General features: G+C 44.9%; 2 protein-coding genes across 5 annotated transcripts in view; one reads left to right on the forward strand and one right to left on the reverse strand.

Annotated features, from left to right (window-relative positions):
• The window catches only part of FAM168A (family with sequence similarity 168 member A), a 171,935-nt gene extending 169,741 nt beyond the window's left edge, over positions 1 to 2,194 (reverse strand). Inside the window, exon 1 of one of the 2 annotated variants that reach the window (XM_054699526.1) lies at positions 1,925 to 2,194. The gene's annotated coding sequence lies outside the window, so the exon portion shown is untranslated. The remainder of the gene's footprint in view (positions 1 to 1,924) is intronic. The other variant, XM_054699522.1, reaches the window with a different exon arrangement.
• A 399-nt stretch (positions 2,195 to 2,593) lies between these two features.
• Positions 2,594 to 18,675, forward strand: part of PLEKHB1 (pleckstrin homology domain containing B1) — a 42,075-nt gene continuing 25,993 nt past the window's right edge. Inside the window, exons 1-2 of one of the 3 annotated variants that reach the window (XM_054699530.1) lie at positions 2,594 to 2,754; positions 4,983 to 5,109. The gene's annotated coding sequence lies outside the window, so the exon portion shown is untranslated. The other 2 variants (XM_054699531.1, XM_054699529.1) reach the window with 2 other exon arrangements.

Consider the following 18,675-nt stretch of genomic DNA (forward strand, 5'->3'; position numbering starts at 1 on the left):
TAAAATACAGTCCAATTGTTTGAACCTCATCAAGTAATGTCAAAAGAGAATCAAATGAAAAACTCCATTGATACCAAACCATCTCACCAATGAATATTTATAACATTTCCATATTTCCTGTCTTCTCTCTGTTTACATAAAGCTGTGGTGCCAAGATTCATCTCAGGATTATTAGCCTGCAATACAATGATGGGCCTAATTGCCCTGCAAACCAGGACACCAATAAACGGAGTCTTCAAGCAATCAATTTTAAGAGGAGGAAAAAAAAAGATCTAAGCTCTTTCTGCATACATGCACGCTGCCTGCTAAGAAATAAATTCAGCCTCATCTTTTTCAGTCTCATTCATCAGTTCTAAAGCAAAGAATGCTTCCTTAACCACCTCAAACTCTCAAATCTATTAAATTCCAAATTCCAGGACTAATTTTTAAATGCACCTGGGGAAGGGCAGAAAGGAGACAGCAGAGACATCATACAGTAGGATTTTATAATGTCTGAATAATAGAAGACACCCCCCTCCTCTCCTTAATTATACCTTAACTTAAACCGCTTTCAACTTTCCCCTGTGGCTGATTTGCTTCCACATACAACACTAGTAGAAATGAAACAAAAAAATTAAACCAACAGCTTAATATGTACCCATTATGAAATTCTTTCATGTACCTTCTGTGTCCCCTGCAAAGTCCCCTCTGATTACTGACAATCAACCAAACCACAGTCTCCAAAGCTGTCCATTTAAGCCCAACCCCTAACCCTCTTGTGTCTCTTGGAAGCCATCCCAATTCTTTCTCTCCAGAATCATCTAAACCACCTCTTCCCAATACTGTTGACTGCCCTTCTCCATCTTCTCTGCCCCATCCATACCGATAACTCCAGCATCTGGCTCCTGAAATAGCCCCTTGCTTTCTTACCATCACCAACCACCTCTCCAGTTCTACCAGGTCACCTCAGACAGTCCTTCTTCAAAGCTCCCTCTGCCACCTTGACCAAGGGACATTTTCTTCAAGACACCATCCCCCAATCTTGCTCACCACCAGCACTCTGTCTCAAGCCTGCACCTAAAGAGCCACCGTGCCCTTCCAAGGTTCTAAGGTCACCCTAAATCCATCACACTATGCCCTCCCATTTCAATCTCTGTTCACCCATTTTGGGCCTAACTTCTAATTTAGCCCCCTCCCGTCAGCTTACCATCACACTCCCCTCAATGAAAGTCCCACCCCCACCAGGTCCTATTCCAACCTCCATAAGCACTTGCCAGGAAAACCCCAAACGCTACCTCCTATGCTCTCCAAGCCCAGCTATTCCTTAAGTCTCCACAAATTCCACCACCCCCAGAGAGCAACCGCCCACTTCAAGCTCAAGTCTCAACCCAAGCAAGACCCTCACCCCCAGCTCCTACCAATTCTATAAGCCTTACCTGGGTGCACCCCCCCCCCAATTCCACGCTCCCGAATTAACACCCTCCAGGGTCCTACCCAATCCTGCAATCCCAGTCTACTGAAATCATCCTCCTACCCCGCACCCCGGCTCAGATCCCAAGCTGTCAACTGCTCCAGGCCAACCCCAAAACCACCACCCTCACTCAGTCCCCTCCCCCATTAAAAGCCATTCCACTCAAATCTCATCATCCATCTCGCCCCAAACCACCCCATATCCCACCCTGACCCCTAAACCCCACGCTCCAGTCCCAGTTCGGTCACTCCCCATTAAAAGTCCCTTTCCTTCGTCGCCCCCCCCAACCTGCTTGGGTCCCACCCTCACCCCCACCCACATCTGGACGAGTCCGCCCTGCCAGCCCGCGGTTCCATCGTGACCCCAACCCCCTTCCTCCCTCCCGCCCTGGGGCTCCGCAGCCCCCAGTCTCGCTCCCCCCAGTATCACCGGCCCAGGAGCAGGGAGAGCCGGGGGAAGGGGGGGTCTCCTCACCGGCGAGCTGCTGCAGGCGAAAACGGCGGCGTCGGCAGCTCGGGCGGCGATGCCCTTGTCTTCTCGGAGGCTACAGAGGCGACGCGCTCGCTCCCTCGCCCGTGTCCAGGAAGGTGGCGGATGGCGCGCAGGGACCGGAGCCTCCTCCTCCTCCTCCTCGGCTACTCGGCTCCGAATTCTCTGCAGTAGCCGCCGAGGAGCCCGACGGGTGGGGGGAGGGGACGCTCGGCTGCGGGCGAGAGAGGAGGAGGCGGGAGGAGGGGGCGGGGGACCGCTGAGAAGGGCGGGGAAGGAGGAGCCGGCGCTGCGCCACGACACGTCCCACCGCCTCAGCGCGCCCAGACTACAACTCCCGGCATGCCCCGCCGAGGCCTGCGTCTCCCGCCGCGCGCCCGATGCGACGGGCCGCGCCCTGGCGGTCCACGGACAATGGAATACAGCCAACCGCACGCGGGCGGATTTTGTAGACTCAAAGGCCACTTGTAAGGGAAGTGAGGTTGCCCTGCGGCCCCATCCCCAAGTGGTGCTGTCGCAAGTGTCTCCAACCTCTTCACACGGGCGCGCGCGCGCGCATCCCTCCACACACACATACCTCCCTCGCCTCTGACGAACGCGGGACTACATTTCCCAGCATGCTCCACAACCTGCTGCCCCGCTTCCGGACCCGTCTCAGGCCCGGTACTACAGTTCCCAGGGAGTGTGGTCCCTGCAAGATGCTGGGAGATGCAGTTCTCACTTCTTCCTCCATGTTAAGAAAAAGAAGTGAAAGAGGAATAAGGAAAGGGATATGCCAAGCCTCCGAGGACAGGCCTACATGAGCTAGGTCACCTGTGAGTCTGTACGCTCTGCGTTATGCCCATTAGCACTATTTCACTCCAGGACCAGTATTGCGAAGAGTGTCCTTGTATATACGCGACGATCGCAACATGAAATGAAACGTAAAAAGGCATACCACACCTCTTGACCCACCTACATTACTTTTAAGTTTACCTTAGGAAGATAATAACCATTTGGAAAAGGTGAATGCACAAGGTTGTTATAGGAGGTTGTTGATTGCAGGGGGAAATGTAAATATCCATCAAAAGGGGTCTGGTTAAATAAATTATATATACAGTCGTTCCAGTACTAAGCAGCCATTTACAATAATGATATAGTTCTATTCACGTGAATCGCTAGCTAACATTTGTTCCCGGGGGGCAGTGAGGGATTGATTCTAGAATAACGTGTTTAGGATGGTACAATTTATGTGAAATTTGAGATAATATTCAGTAAGCATAGAGAGATTTCAGGAAATAGGTTCCGAAAATATTACTGATTATCTTGAAGAGAAGAATATCAGATTTCAAATAACTTTTATTCTTATTTTGCCTGAGTTGTTTAAAAGGAGAACATATTTCTTAGGCTATAAGACTATTTTCAAAAGTACATATATTCCAAATCCATCAGCCTCTCTTTGCTACCTAAAAGCATTCCATGGCTTCTTGTTGCCCTCAGTGGTGGTCCAGGACAAGGTCTGGTTTTTCTGTTAGCTCAACAATTCTGCTATTAAACTGTTGGTCACTTACAATTCCTAAAAAAAAATAGTAAATTGGGAGGATTTTCTCAGTTTTCTTTGCCTTTCTCTAAATGTTCCTTCTGATCTTTCCACATTCATTTCCTCCTTTTCTCCTACTTATTCTTGAAACTCAAATCAAAGTCCTACCTCCCCTAGATCATATTTTAGGTACACAGATTTTCCTTGTATCTGAATTCTTGAAGCAACGGTTTCTTATCTGTAAGCCAGCAATCTCTATAGGGAGAGAAAATGAGGAGGGTTAAAAGTTATTGCAAATTGTCTACAAAGCTCTACTTACACAAAACATTGTCTATAGGCTGAGTAAATAAGGTGTTTTTTTTAATTGAAGTGACTGCATTATAACATTATACAAGTTTCAGGTGTGCATTATCTTCATTGTTTACCACTATAAGTCCATTTCTATCTTTCACCAGACAACTGATCCCTATTACAGGATTTATATATCCCTCTTCCCTTCTGGTAATCACCAGTTGGTCTTGTAGTCTAAAAGTTTGGATAAAGAAGTCTAACACTTAAAAATTGTTTTTGTCCTTCCAAGTTCAGCTCTCCTGGGCACATATTTTGTGTCCAGCATTTGGAACATGGTATTAGATGATTTCTAATATAGCATTCATTCTATATTCAATTACAGTGTTTTAAATTTCATGTCATTATTTCCCATTATTCTTTTAAAAACAGACCATTCCAGCTCCCACTAGCCAGCCCACATTGCCTAGATGAAGGGTTAATTTGATCCACAGTCCTGCTTCAATCAATCCCTTCACCTTCACCCCAAATGTATTTACACGCTGAATCGTTAGAACTCACAGTGCTCAAATACATCAGGTACTGTCTTTTTCAAACTCCCTATTTTGATTTTCATCCTATTCTCCCAACTTTAAAACCCCAACCCCCCTCAATCACCCCCCCAAAAAAAGTGTGACTCCCTCTGCAATCTTTTCTAAGAACAATACCTATGAAAGAAACAGAAAAATGCCTGTGACATCTTGTCTGTGTGACAGACGAGCCCCTCTGCTCTCTAAGTGCTGCATTCATCATCCCCTCTTCTAAACCCTATATATTTCTCCTCCTCCTTTTCCCCACTTATCCTACTGGGGGAAAGTAGGGAGATAGGTGGTCAAATATTTCTATTTTTTTGTTAATTTGTTAGTCATTTACATATATAAATATATATCAATACATATAAAATCTTATATATAAAAACTTGCTACATTTTCATACCTCCACATGTTCACATGCTTCACTCACCCTCCTAGGTGGTCAAATTTAGGGATCTGGTCTGTCCGGCAGGCTAAGGCATTATCTGAGTTAGGTGTGTAGTATGAGGGGGCTTACTAGAGGAAGAATCTGGGAATCAGTTCCTAAATTAGACCTTACCATGTATATTTTGGGTAACCTTTAGTGTGTCCCTTACCTTTTATGAACCTCATTGTTTACATCTGTAAAATGGAAGGAATGATTCCTATCTTGTCACCCCTTAAGGTTATTAGGAGAATCCAAGAAAACAATGGGGTATGAAAATACTTTGAAGACTATAAAGTGCCATATATTCCAAATGCTTCATCTATTTTGAGAGTTCTCTCTTGGGATCCCTGCCAAGTTTTGGACTGTAAGTTTTTACTCAGAATTGTATCATTATTAGTGAATGTACTAAAGTATTTAAAGAAATTAACTATATTAAGTCAATAAATTTTCCAGATAGCACAGTCAAACTATTTCTAACTTTTCTAGATTTTTTTTCTATATTGAATTTTCATCAAGGTATAGCCTTCTCTATTAGTTTTACAAGACAGATTTGATTCATCAAATGGCTCTTTTATCTTTATTGATTTTTACTGATATTGCTTCAGTCATTATGAAATTTCTAGTTATTTCCACCAAGTCCACCTTTTCCTGGGAGCAATTGGAGCCATTGTCAGTTTTATTTTGTGTTGATTATTCCTACCAAGTAGAATTTTCCCATGGGTGAACTTTGCAATGTTCAATGCTACTTACAAAGATAGGATCATTCAATTTGCTTTTCCATCCATAGTAAAATTTTACCATGTGTAAGTTTTTTTTTCATGTGTAGTTTTAATCTTGTCAGTATTATCTTGTCTTGATTATTTGTACCACATCTAATTTTCTCCTGCAACTCAACCAAAAAAAAATCGGAGTCAAAATGACTATGTCAGAACGCTGTCTTTTGCCCCTTACTGCCTGATTAACTTGGACTATTATTTTGTCCCAGCTATGTTAATGAGCCTGCTTTGAGCTCTTTGTCCAAATCATCTTTTTAGGAGCCTTGGCATACAGTCATGGGCTGGAGTCTTTAAGAATTGCTTTAGAATTGCAGGGAGGGCCTCCACTGGTGGCGCAGCGGTTGAGCGCTGGGCTTCGAGGCTGCCCGCAGCCTCTGCAGCGCCGGTTTGTTCCCGGGCCACCGGCGAGGGTCCCACAAAATAAATAAATAAAATAAAATAAAATAAAAAATAGAATTGCAGGGAGATGGATATTAGAGACATGCCATGCCACTCTTCCAGCCTAAACTTCCTGCACGTGCCCATTTTATAGTAGAGGATGTTGAGATCCAGAGAGAGGAAGAGATTGGCAACATAGGACCAGAAACCAGGACCTGGCATAATTCTCTGTTAGTGCAATTTTTTTTAAAGATTTATTTATTTAGGTATACAAGAAATGGTGTACAGGCCAGAGTGTGTGTGTGTGTGTGTGTGTGTGTGTGTGTGTGTGTGTGTGTGAAAGGATTCACCAGAGACAGAGTGGGGAACAGAACAGGCAGACTGACTGAAATACACTGCTGAGGGGAGCAGCAGGCGAGACAGGAGAGGTCTGCTGTGCAATGTGGGTTGCTCCCTGGCCAAGGATCGAACCCGTGATGCAGTGGCTGCGGACAGCCTCATAGGTTGTGTCTTAACCCCTTGCGCCACCAGGAAGGCCCCTGTTAGTGCAATTTGAGTAAGTTCCAAAGTTATTTAATTTTTAAGCTTTGCAATCATCTTGTTAGAAAATAAAATTATAATTTTTTAGTTTAGCTAAGATATAAAGCGAGAAATACGTGAATATAAACAAAGCATTTCCTTTTTTATTTTATATATTTCTTGCATCATTTTCCATTTTTGCACAATGTATGCATTTTCATCTTGGTTATAGACCCCATACAATTCCTACCCTCCCCTTGCTTTGATCCTACTCCCTTCTCCTCCCACCCCTATAGTGTGTCTCTGGTTTATAGTTGCTTGTTGATTTTGATTTTTACTTTATTATAGTCTTTTTCCTGGTCCCTTATTTAGGGTTTCTAAATTCCTGCTATGAGTGAGACCATCCAGTATTTTTCTTTTTCTTTCTGGCTTATTTCGCTGAGCTTGATCCCTTCCAGCGCCATCCAAGTTGCTGCAAATGGCATGAGTTTATCTTTTTGATTGCTGAGTAATATTCCATTGTGTATATGTACCACATCTTGATCCAGTCATCTATTTTTGGGCATTTGGGTTGTTTCCATAGCTTAGCTATTGTAAATAGTGCTGCTATAAACATAGGGGTGCAGGTGCCCTTTTGAATTAATGTTTCTTTGTCCTTTGGGTAAATACCTAGGAGTGGAATTGCTGGATCATATGAAAGCTCCATCTTTAGCAGATTGAGGAATCTCCACACAGCTCTCCATAGTGGTTGGACCATTTTGCACTCCCACCAGCAGTGCAGGAGAATTCGTTTTTCTCCACATCCTCGCCAACATTTTAAGCAAAGCATTTTCAAAGACCTTTTTGCGATAGCAAGGAGTGTGAAATGTTTTATCAATGACCCAACACTGAAAAAAAAAAAATGACCCAACACTGGGCAAATGTTACTGCCATTTGTGATGAAGGCTGTTATATAAACATGGTATGCTGGCTGGACAGTAATAACTAAATAATAATAACTAAAAACAATAATAACTAAAAACTATTAATAATAACACACTATTAACATTAAATGGATGGGCATCAAATGCCCATCCTAACATTTAATTCTAATAGTTAATATTAAAGGAATAAGACTGCATCATGACTATCCTTAAGACCTAACTCAGGGCCAGGGCCTCCCTGGTGGCGCTGGGGGTTAAGATGCAACCTATGAAGCTTGATGCGGCCACTGCAGTATGAGTTCAATCCCCGGGCAGAGAGCTACCCACATGGTATAGTAAACTTCTCCTGACTCACCCGCTGCTCCCCTCAGCAGCGGGATTGACTGTCTTTCAATCTGCCTGTTCTGTTCCGCACTGACTCTGGTGAATCCTCTCACTCCCCACAACTCTGGCCTGGACCCCAGTTCTTGTATGTATTATTTGAAAGAAAAAAACCTGGGCCTCCCCTGGTGGCGCAGCAGTTGAGCGCCTGGCTGCAAAGCTGCCCACAGCCTCTGCAGCGCCAGTTTGATCCCCGACCAAAGGGGAGGGTCCCACATGGCACGACAGACCCCTCCTGCTGCGCCCACTGCTCCCCTTAGCAGTGTATTTTGTCACTCTGCCTGCTCTGTTCCCCGCTCTGGCTCTGGTGAATCCTCTCACCTTCCCATGCTCCTGACTGTACCCAGTGCTTGTATGTATAAATAAATAAATAAATAAATAAATAAATAAATCTTTAAAAAAAAAAACTTGGCCAACGCAATGAAAAGGGGAGGATAATAAATACATTTAAAAAAAAACTTAAAAGAAAAAACCTAATTCAGACATCAGGAAGCCTCTCCTGACCCCTAGTTAAGTAAGGAGCTGTAGTGTCAGGAAGGCACAGAGCAGGATCTCTATGATCCAGACAGACGGGTAAAGGAGAGTCCTAGAGCCCTCAGTGGCATTTCAGGCTTTTATTGAGTGCTTTTTATACCACATGTAGTGCAGCAACCAGTTACACGGCAGGCAGGGGGCACAGGGAGCCCAGAGGCTGGCAGGCCTCACAGCCCCCGGCAAATCTTCACTCTTTCTGGGCTCTCTAGCGTTGTCTCGTGGGTTCTTCTCTGCTTCTGCTTCTACTGCTGTTGCTATTGTTCTACCACTGCTGGTGTCCCCTGGATGCCGCCCTTATAAGCCCAGGTGTGCCCACCTATGCATGCCTACACCTTACTCCAGGTATCTGCCATCAGGCATCCATGTAGGACCGCAGGGATCTATCGTTAATGCTAATGGTGGGAGGGTAGAAAATCCTGATAATTTTCACTTACCCTACAGGAGCCTACACTAGGCCCCCACAGCCTGTTTACACTCTACGTGCATTATCTATTTACTGCCCTCAAGACCAAACACCAGTGATCTGGTTCATCTCTGAGGCCCAAGTCAATGCAGACCAGAGCTTCTCTGATGAATCAAACAATTAAGTATATAGACTATATATAACTCAATAAAGTTGAAGCTCTTTCCACTATTTTGGAACCTGTGGAAGCCTTCAGGGAACAGGACTTCTAAAACAGTGTAGGGTAAATGAAGTCAATTAGGCTTTTTACATAGGCCTCTGTGGCTATCACCTGCAGCCTTGATCTCATTAACTAAGAAGGCGTGTGGGGGTGGGGCACACGTATCTGATTATAGACACCTGAGCATGGGTGTGTGCGCACGTGTAGGTGTGCACACTTACGCCTAGGAGGGAGCGGCTAAAAGGACAGCTATGGGAGGATCACTACAAGAGGATGAATGACTTACAGAAAAGGCAAGACTAGGAGAGAATGCCAGAGACAGCCCAGAGAAAAAGTAAAGACTCGTGGAGGAGCTGGAAGACTTGGTGGCCTGCCTGTCTGCTGGGCCCCCTGCCTTGCCAGCCTACAGGCTTGCCACTACAAACAGCAAATGTGTCTGCCAGGTTGTGGTCCAAGGCTGTTTTGGTTAGCAGCAAGGTTTCCAGAACCAGAAGGAGCACAAAGCTCTTCTTAAAGTTAAAGGTGTTTGTGCTTAAGATGAAACAATTCTGTGTAGGCAAGAAATGTGCTTATTTGTACAAAGCAAAAAAAGAACACAGTGATTCTTGGTGGCAAACTGAACAAAAGATACATGAGGAAGGTAACTGGTGCCCATGATAACAGTGGTGTGGTTTGTGCCAAACTCCAAAGCAACCTTCCACTAAGGCCTTTGTACACAGAATCAGTATGATGCTGTACCTCTCAAAGAATTAAGCTTATTGAAAAGTAAGTAAGGGTCTCCCCTGGTGGCACAAGGGGTTAAGTCGCAGCACTATGAAGCTATCCACAGCCACTGCAACACAAGTTCGATCCCCGGCCAGGTAGCTAATCCACACGGCACAGCAGACCTCTCCTGTCTCGCCCACTGCTCCCCTCAGCAGTGTATTTTGTCAGTCTGCCTGTTCTGTTCCCTGCTCTGTCTCTGGTGAATCCTCTCACCCCCTGCACCTCTGGCCTGTACCCCAGTTCTTGCATAAATAATAAAATCTTTTTTAAAAAGTAAATAAAAGTGTGGATTTGTTCTTTTTTCAAAAAATGAAGCTTTTTTTAAACCAGAGTCAGAAAGTTTTTCATCTTTAATATTTAGATTGTGACCACCAGTTTTCTGATTTACTTTCTTCCATTTTATTGTTCAAATCTGTGTTTCTCTAAACTGCCTACTGGTGCATGAAATAATTTCAGGTGGAACATGCAGGAATGATTTTTTATTTTAAAAACTGTACATTTATTTTCAAGTAAGTTAGATAATACATAATGAATTTCTTAGTTTTTTTTCTTTCTTACATCATTGTTCATTTTTAAACAATATCTGCTTCCCCTTACCCACCCCAGTTGTAGTCCCCGTCGAATTTCTTTCACCAGTGCACCCGTGCACCATCACCTCAGTCCCCTGTGCTCCTCCCTCCCTCCCTCTGATCCCTCTCCCTCCTCTTCCCCTGCAGGATGTCTCTGATTTCTAATTGTCTGTTTTTGCTTGGTTGTATTTTATATTGTTATTATTTTTTACACCAATGTCTTATTTGGTTCCTCTATATTCCTGCTATAAGTGAAACCATCCGATATTTTTCTTTTTCCTTCTGGCTTATTTCACTGAGCATAATTCCTTCTAGTTTCACCCACATTGCTGCGAATGGCATGAGTTTATCTTTTTTGATTGCTGAATAATATTCCATTATGTATATATGCCACATCTTCTTGATCCAGTCATCAATTTTTGGGCATTTGGGTTGTTTCCAGGTCAAAAAATGAAACTTTTATTTTACTTATTTATTTTATAGAGACATGTTTTATTTATTTATTTGTTTGTTTGTTTGTTTTGTTTATACATGCACTGGGTACAGTCAGAAGCGCGGGAGGGTGAGAGAATTCACCAGAGCCAGAGCGAGGACCAGAACAGGCAGAAGGACCGAGGTACACTGCTGAGGGGAGCAGCGGGCGGCAGGAGAGGTCTGCGCGCCATGTGGGACCCTCCTCTGGTGGCCGGGGAGCAGCCGGGGATCGAACCAGCGCTGCAGAGGCTGAGGGCAGCTTCGCAACCCAGCACTCAACTGCTGCGCCACCAGGAGGCCCCCAAAAATGAAACTTTTAAATGACAAGTGAAAAGTAAACAGTAAATTACAGTAAGGGCAAAACTCAATCACAAATGAATCTGCGCAAACTGATAACAGCTACAAAATTTTCCCTGCATGAGCAGCAGGACAAGGAAAGAGCCCTGACATCCTAGGTTCAGATTCTGCTTCAGCCATTTCCTAGCTGCTGTCCTCAGTCAAGTTATTTCCCTCCTGTACCTGTTTCCTCCATAAAATGACTGACCTTGCAGAACTCCCAGGGCAGATAAAAGAGATACCAGATCATACAATGAAGAACTGACACGGGTGACAGTTGTTACTGACAAAAACCAGAAGAGAATTTGGAGGGAAGTTAGGTGTAGGAGGACTCTTCACATAAAGCTGATCAAATTCATAAACTTAAAAAAAAAACAAAACCACCAATTGTAGTGATGGTAGAGCAGGAAGGCAACACGGAGTGAAGGTGGAGCTTTCTGGACTCCACCGCCATTTCCTCTAGCGCACTGTAGTGGCAGGAAGGCACAGCTGGATCTCCATGATGCAAGCGGATGGGTAAAACAGAATCCTGGAGCCCTCAGTGGCGTTTTAGGCTTTTATTGAACTCTTACCAGGTACTCAGCAGGCAGGGGGTGCAGGGGTTGCGGGGCGGGGGTAGGGGGCAGAGGCTGACAGGCCACCCAGGCCCCCCCCTCCGCAAGTCTTCACTCTTTCTGGGGTCTCTGATGTTCTCTTGTGGTGTCCCCACTGTCTCTGCTTCTCTGCTGCTACTCTTTTATTCTCTCCTTCTGGTTCCATTCCCGTGACACCGCCCTTAAAAGCCCAGTCTCAGCCCAGGGGAGCCCACCTATGCATGCCCACACCCTATTCCAGGTGACCCCCATCAGGAATGCATCTAGAACCCCAGAGATCCATCATCAATGCTAATGGCGGGAGGGCAGAAAAGCCTGATAATCACTTACCCAACACCCACATCTCAGATGCCTTGCATCACAATTCCCAGCTTGCCGTGAAACACATCTTCTGAACTGGCTGCTGCTGGGAAAGAGGCTATTGTGTGGGGAACAGGGAGAAGAACAGAACACACATGGCAGGCAGGCTGCTCTTGGTCTCTGCTCTTTGCAGCTTTTTTTTTTTTAAGATTTATTTATGCATACAAGAGCTGGGGTACAGGCTAGAGGTGTGGGCGGGTATGAAAGGATTCACCAGAGACAGAGCGGGGAGCAGAACAGGCAGACTGACTGAAATACACTGCTGAGGGGAGCAGCGGGCAAGTCTGGAGAGATCTGCACCACGTGGGTTGCTCTCTGGCAGGGGATCAAACTCATGCTGCAGTGGCTGTGGACAGCTTCATAGTTTGCATCTTAACCCCTTGTGCCACCAGGGAGGCCTCTTTGCAGCTTTTATGCTTTGGATCCAGCTCTCTTCAGGGACAATGGCAGCCATCTTCTTGACCTTTTCATGGATTATTGTAGGTGCAGGAAGGCCACAGGGCAGGTTTTCTGATCCAGCAGACCGGGGTAAAGGAGGAGCGAGTCCTAGAGAGTCCTCAGTGTCTTTTCAGGCTTTTATTGGGATTTACCAGGTACACAGCAGGCAGGGGTGCTGGGGGGCCGGGAGGCTGGCAGGCCTCCCAGCCCCCAGCAAGTCTTCACTCTATCTGGGCTCTCCGGCATTTTCTCGTGGCCTTGTTCTCTGCTTCTCTTGTGGTTCTGCTTCTGTTTGTTCTCTGCTTCTGCTGGCATCCCCATGAGCCCAGGTGAATCCCAACTACCTATGCCCATACCCTATTCCAGGTGCCTGACATCAGGCATGCATTCAGGACTGCAGGGTTCTGTCATCTATCCTAATGGCGGGAGGGCAGAAAAGCCTGATACTTTTTACCTTACCCTACAATTATCCAACTTGGATGGTACAGTTTGAATCTCAGGTCTCTCCTCTCCCAGTTTTTTGGGCCCCTCCTGACCTTCCTGCCAGTATGTGCCTTGAACTTGTTCTCATGGTGACTTTGCTGTTGGGCCTTGCCTGCCTGTTGAGCTGAGCATTTAGCATGAGGGGTTGGGTGATTTTGGAGATTGATTAGGAGTCTGAATTTGACTACTCCTCTTCTCTGTCTCTATTAAAAATCTTTGAACACACCAGAGTCTGATAAAATTCCTTTATGTGTGCATGTGGGTGGTACAGACCTTCAGAACTGACAACATAGTTTTTTTTTCCTTAACAGTTTGGGATCCCTGGGCGTCTCTGCAGTTTTGCCCAGTATCAGTGGGTTTAATTGTGTCTATGAAAGAGACGTCCAAGTCCTAATCCCCATACCTATAAATGTCGTTTGGAAACACAGGCTTGGCAGTTAAGAATCTCAGAATGAGAACAATCCTGGATTTAGGTGAGTCCTAAAACCAGTGAATGTTGACATTGTAAGAGAAAGGAGAGCAGATTTGAGACACACAGAAGCAAGGGGAAGGCCATGTGAAGATACAAGTAAAGATTAGTCATGCAGCACCAAGCCATGGGTTGCCAGCAGCTTCCAGAAGCTAGAGAGGCATGGAGGGTATTCTCTGACAGAGCCTCCAGAAGGGCCAACTCTGCCAACTCCTTGATTTCAGACTTCTGGCCTCTCAACTGTGAGGGAATAAACTTCTGTTGTGTTAAATCACCCAGCTTGTGGTAATTTGTTAAGGCAGCCCTAGGAAATTAATACACCAATTAGGCTGGAAACTAATCAAATGATGGCCAACATTTTAAGTGCCCCAAATAGATTCAGAGAGGTATATTTTGAGAAATGTTTATCAGTTCTATTTAATTTGTCATCTCTAACAGCAGCTATGAAAAATTGGTGTTAAAACATCCATTGTCTTTGAATTTGTGCTTTTCTCTCTTTAATGCCTTTTTTTTTTTTTAAGATTTATTTATTTATTTATACAAGCACTGGGTACAGTCAGAAGTGCGGGAGGGTGAGAGAACTCACCAGAGCCAGAGCGGGGAGCAGAGCAGGCAGAAGGACCGAAGTACACTGCTGAGGGGAGCAGCGGGCAGCAGGAGAGGTCTGCGCGCCATGCGGGACCCTTGCTGGTGGCCGGGGATCGAACCGGTGCTGCAGAGGCTGCGGGCAGCTTCGCAACCCAGCACTCAACTGCTGCACCACGGGGGAGGCCCTCTTTAACGCTTTTTGCACCCTTATTTCTTGCCCTCTCTCCTGGAATGGCTAATGCTTCTAATTGGTATGAAGAACCCTTGTAGCACAGACACAAGGAGGCCAGATCTAGGTTCATCTTCCAGCTCAGTCATTTAAAAGCTATGCCATTGGGAAAACTATTTCTCCATCCAGGACTCCTGATACCTTGCCAAGGAAGGAGCCCAAATAATGATCAGGATGTAATTTCCAAGTTGGGCTTAATTTAATTTAAACTGAGCAAAGAAAGTGACATGTCATTTCTTGCTTTCCTAAGTTTGTGGAGCAGGATTCATATCCACTACACAGTCCTCAGGGGGAAAAAAAACCTGACAACAGCTAAATTGCACACAATGAAATTATCCACTAAAAATTGATGGAAAAATCAAATAAATCTTGACAAAATGTAGATCTGCAAAATTTGTCCCAAGAAAAGTGGATTTGATCAAAAATAGAAATAATGACCATGAAAGATAACTTAAAATAGCAGAAGCTGTAATTATAAACTGTGGCATGGATTTTTAAATTGATAATGCAAATCATTATTATAAATTTATATAGAAAAATTATTTCTCAGATGAAGATAATCGTAACACAATTTATTGAAAATGGGTAAGTTGGAAATAGATTTAATAGACTGTGTAGAAAAATCAAAGGTATTGAATTGACCTGCTAGTTCTGGGAAATATTTTCTCAGTGAAAAATAACCAATGTGACATAATTCCATCTAAAAATCTGTATTGGGGGCCCCCCTGCTGGCACAGGGGTTAAAGACAGTGCTATCAAGCTATTACGAGCCACTGCAGCATGAGTTTGATCCCCAGCCGGCCAGGGAGCAACCCACATGGCACAACAGACCTCTCTTTTCTTGCCTGCTGCTCCCCTCAGCAGTGTATTTCAGTAGATCTGCCTGTTCTGCGTCCCAATCTCTCTGGTGAATCCTCTCACCCCACCCCCGCACCTCTGGCTTACACTGCAGTTCTTGTATGCATAAATAAATAAATCTTAAAAGAATAAATAAATAAAAATCTGTATTTGTAAACACGAAACAAAAACATCCTTAGCATCAAAACAGGGAACTAATTATCCTGACTCTGTTCTAAAGCTTCTGGAGAGAAAAAGAAATGGAGGCAGTGACCAGGCCTTGCAGATCTGCATCGTATCAAGGAGAGTTCTTTGCTTCTTCCATCAATTTTTCATCAATTTCACATAGTGAAATTTTACTCCTATAAGTTTTATTTTGTCAATTAGGTGGTGATTCGTGCCCATATAGTGAAGGCCCCTGTCTTGGAACTTCACTATTTAATATTCTCTGTTCATTTTTTGCTGTCTGTTCAGCAGTTATCAACCAGTCCTACTTGTGGCAGCCCTGGAAGAAGTATCAGGCCAAACCCTGCTCCCAAATAATGACAGTGTTACCTCTTCTTTTCTAATCCTACACTTTCTATTTTTATTTCACTAGGGAGGACTCATAGTTTAATACTGAATAGAAGTGGTGAGAATGAGCACCCTATCTTCACTCCCATCTCAAGGAGAAAATTTTTATATTTCATTGCTAAATATGATGTTTTGATATAGGATTGATGTGTATGTCCTTTCTGACAAAGGATGTTCCCTTCTATTCTTATACTGAAACTAATTTTATAAATGGGTGGTGATTTTTATCAGAAAATGTAGAAAATGATTTTTCTACATCTCTTAAAATGATCCCATGATTTTTTAGCTCTATTTTTTTGAACCAGCGCTGCAGAGGCTGTGAGCAGCCTCGCAATCCAGCGCTCAACCGCTGCGCCACCAGGGATGCCCTCTATTCTTTCTTTTTTTTTTTTTTTTAAGATTTATTTATTTATTTGTTTGTTTGTTTGTTTATTTATACAAGCACTGGGTACAGTCAGAAGAATGGGAGGGTGAGAGAATTCACAAGAGCCAGAGTGGGGAGCAGAACAGACAGAAGGACCGAAGTACACTGCTGAGGGGAGCAGCGGGCTGCAGGAGAGGTCTGCGCGCCATGCGGGACCCTCCTCCGGTGTCCGGGAAGCAGCCGGGGATCGAACTGGAGCTGCAGAGGCTGCGGGCAGCCCCACAACCCAGCGCTCAACCGCTGCGCCACCGGGGAGGCCCTCTTTTATTTTTTTTAAAGATGTATTTATTTATGCATACAAGAACTGGGGTATAGGCCAGAGGTGTGGGGGGGTGAGAGGATTCACCAGAGACAGAGTGGGGAACAGAACAGGCAGATTGACTGAAATATACTGCTGAGGGGAGCAGTGGGAGAGACAGGAGAGGTCTGTGGCGCCAACTGGGTAGTTCACTGGCTGGGGATCGAACTGGTGCTGCAGTGGCTGTGAATAGCTTCATAGTGCTGAGACAACCCCCTATGCCACCAGGGAGTTCCTGACACCATTATTCTTTAAACTTTATACATCCATTATCATACTCTATTACTTGGGATATTTTTTATAGTTAAAAAAAAAAAGCATGAAGGAGGAGTTTGGGGGCATGCTTACAATAAACATGTGCTGAATGGAAGGTGCTTGAGTGGATGCACAGATTTAAAGGGCTGGTGCAAATTGAGGACAGAAGGGTCTGGGAGGAATGAAGTATAGAGACAGAAAAAGCCAGAGCAACATGGGTCAGACAGTGGTTGTTCCTAGGCAGTAGAATGTTAGGAGGTTTTATTTTCTCCATCCTCTGCATTTCCCAAATTTTCTACAATAAACACATTCAACTTTTGTAATCAGAGAAAAGAACAAAAAATGTCCTGGCAGACACAGTTGGCCATTTCCCAAAAGATTTCTTTCTTTCTTCCCTGTTGGTAGGATGAATTGTAACTGGTCCAAGCCAGACAGGCCCTGCAGTAGGTTTAGTGGAATCTATGGTCCCTGATTCTGCTCAGTGACAGGAACGGGGGAGTCTACTGGTGCAGGCAGGTGCAGAATTATAAGAAAAATTTCCCTCCCTCATAACAAAAAGAAGAAAAGAGAAAAAATGGGGGCTTTGAGGACTTGGACCTTGTCATGTAAGATGGTTTGATCTTTGGATCTACAGGAGGCATCTTGCAATGCAGAGGGAAATGCTGTCAAGCAGCGTAGCTGTGGGGAGAGATGCCAAGGTCCTGGGTGAAGAATAAACAGATTAAACAGGCAATGGCTGTTTCTGCAAACCTAGATCGTAACACTTCTATAACCAGAATCACTTCCAGTTAAGAAAACTCAGCTACAGCCAAAAACTGTCTTACTTGTCCCAGAATATGTTTTTTTTTTTTTAAAGATTTATCTATTTATGCATACAAGAACTGGGATGCAGGCCAGAGGTGTGGGGGGTGAGAGGATTCACCAGAGACAGAGTGGGGAACAGAACAGACAGATTGATTGAAACACACTGCTGTGGGTAGCTCCCTGGCTGGGGATCGAACTCATGTTGCGGTGGCTGCAGATAGCTTCATAGGTTACATCTTAACCCCTTGTGCCACCATGGAGGCCCCCAGAATATGTTTTAAGTGTGAGGAGAGACATACCCGGGTGACCTTAGAGCCTCATTCCATGTCTGAATAAATCCAGTGGTATCAATCATTGGGTTCTTGGGGTCCCCCTTTTTAATGCCCCCTTTCTGCTTCCTCCACAGTAGTGCTTCCAAAGTGACATAGTCATATAGCTATTCCACCTACCCACTTGACTTAAAAGTTGCCTTTTCTGGGCCTCCCCGGTGGCGCAGCGGTTGAGCACTGGGTTGCGAAGCTGCCCGCAGCCTCTGCAACGCCGGTTCAATCCTCGGCCACCGGCGAGGGTCCAACATGGTGCGCAGACCTCTCCTGCCGCCCGCTGCTCCCCTCAGCAGTGTACTTCGTCAGTCTGCCTCCACTTTGGCTCTGGTGAGTTCTCTCACCCTCCCGCGCTTCTGATTGCACCCAGTGCTTGTATAAGTAAATAAATAAATCTCTAAAAAAAAAAGTTGCCTTTTCTATCATTCATGTCAGCAAACGATGTTTCTTCTTTTCAGCATTATTTGAACAGGGTGCTTTCTGCCAGGAGTCTGGCCACAGTGCAGAGGGGTAATGAGAGTTCCCGGGATGGCTTGTGCCCCATTTCTCTGCTTGTATGTCTCCCCCTATTACACTCAATTTTATATCTGCACCACTGAGTGGGGCCAAGTGTTTGTATCCCATGAGCTCTTTGTATGACGGGGTGTTAAACTGTAAAATAGGGGCAACAGAATGTTCATAAGCTAGAATCAACCAATGTCAGTATCTACTGAATGCACTGGTTCGGTCCTCTCAACCTGCTCGTCGAGCTGCATGCAGGTAAAGTCCAGATGTCAGAGGCGGGAGGCAAGGCCTGTAGCCCCAGGAGCCCCATCTGCTCATGGAGCCCTCCTCAACATCTCCGTTTACCATGACCCTTTGCTGCCATGTCTCATCGTAACAAATCATTGGTTTCTTTGGGGTGAAGAGTGAGCCTTTAAAAATGTAAATCACACCATGTTATTTCTTCGTGGAAGCTCTCATCACTTTCTAGTGCAT

The sequence above is a fragment of the Talpa occidentalis genome, unplaced genomic scaffold (genome assembly GCF_014898055.3).
Source record: "Talpa occidentalis isolate TD23 unplaced genomic scaffold, MPIMG_talOcc4v2.1 talOcc4.3, whole genome shotgun sequence".
NCBI classification, from domain to species: domain Eukaryota; kingdom Metazoa; phylum Chordata; class Mammalia; order Eulipotyphla; family Talpidae; genus Talpa; species Talpa occidentalis.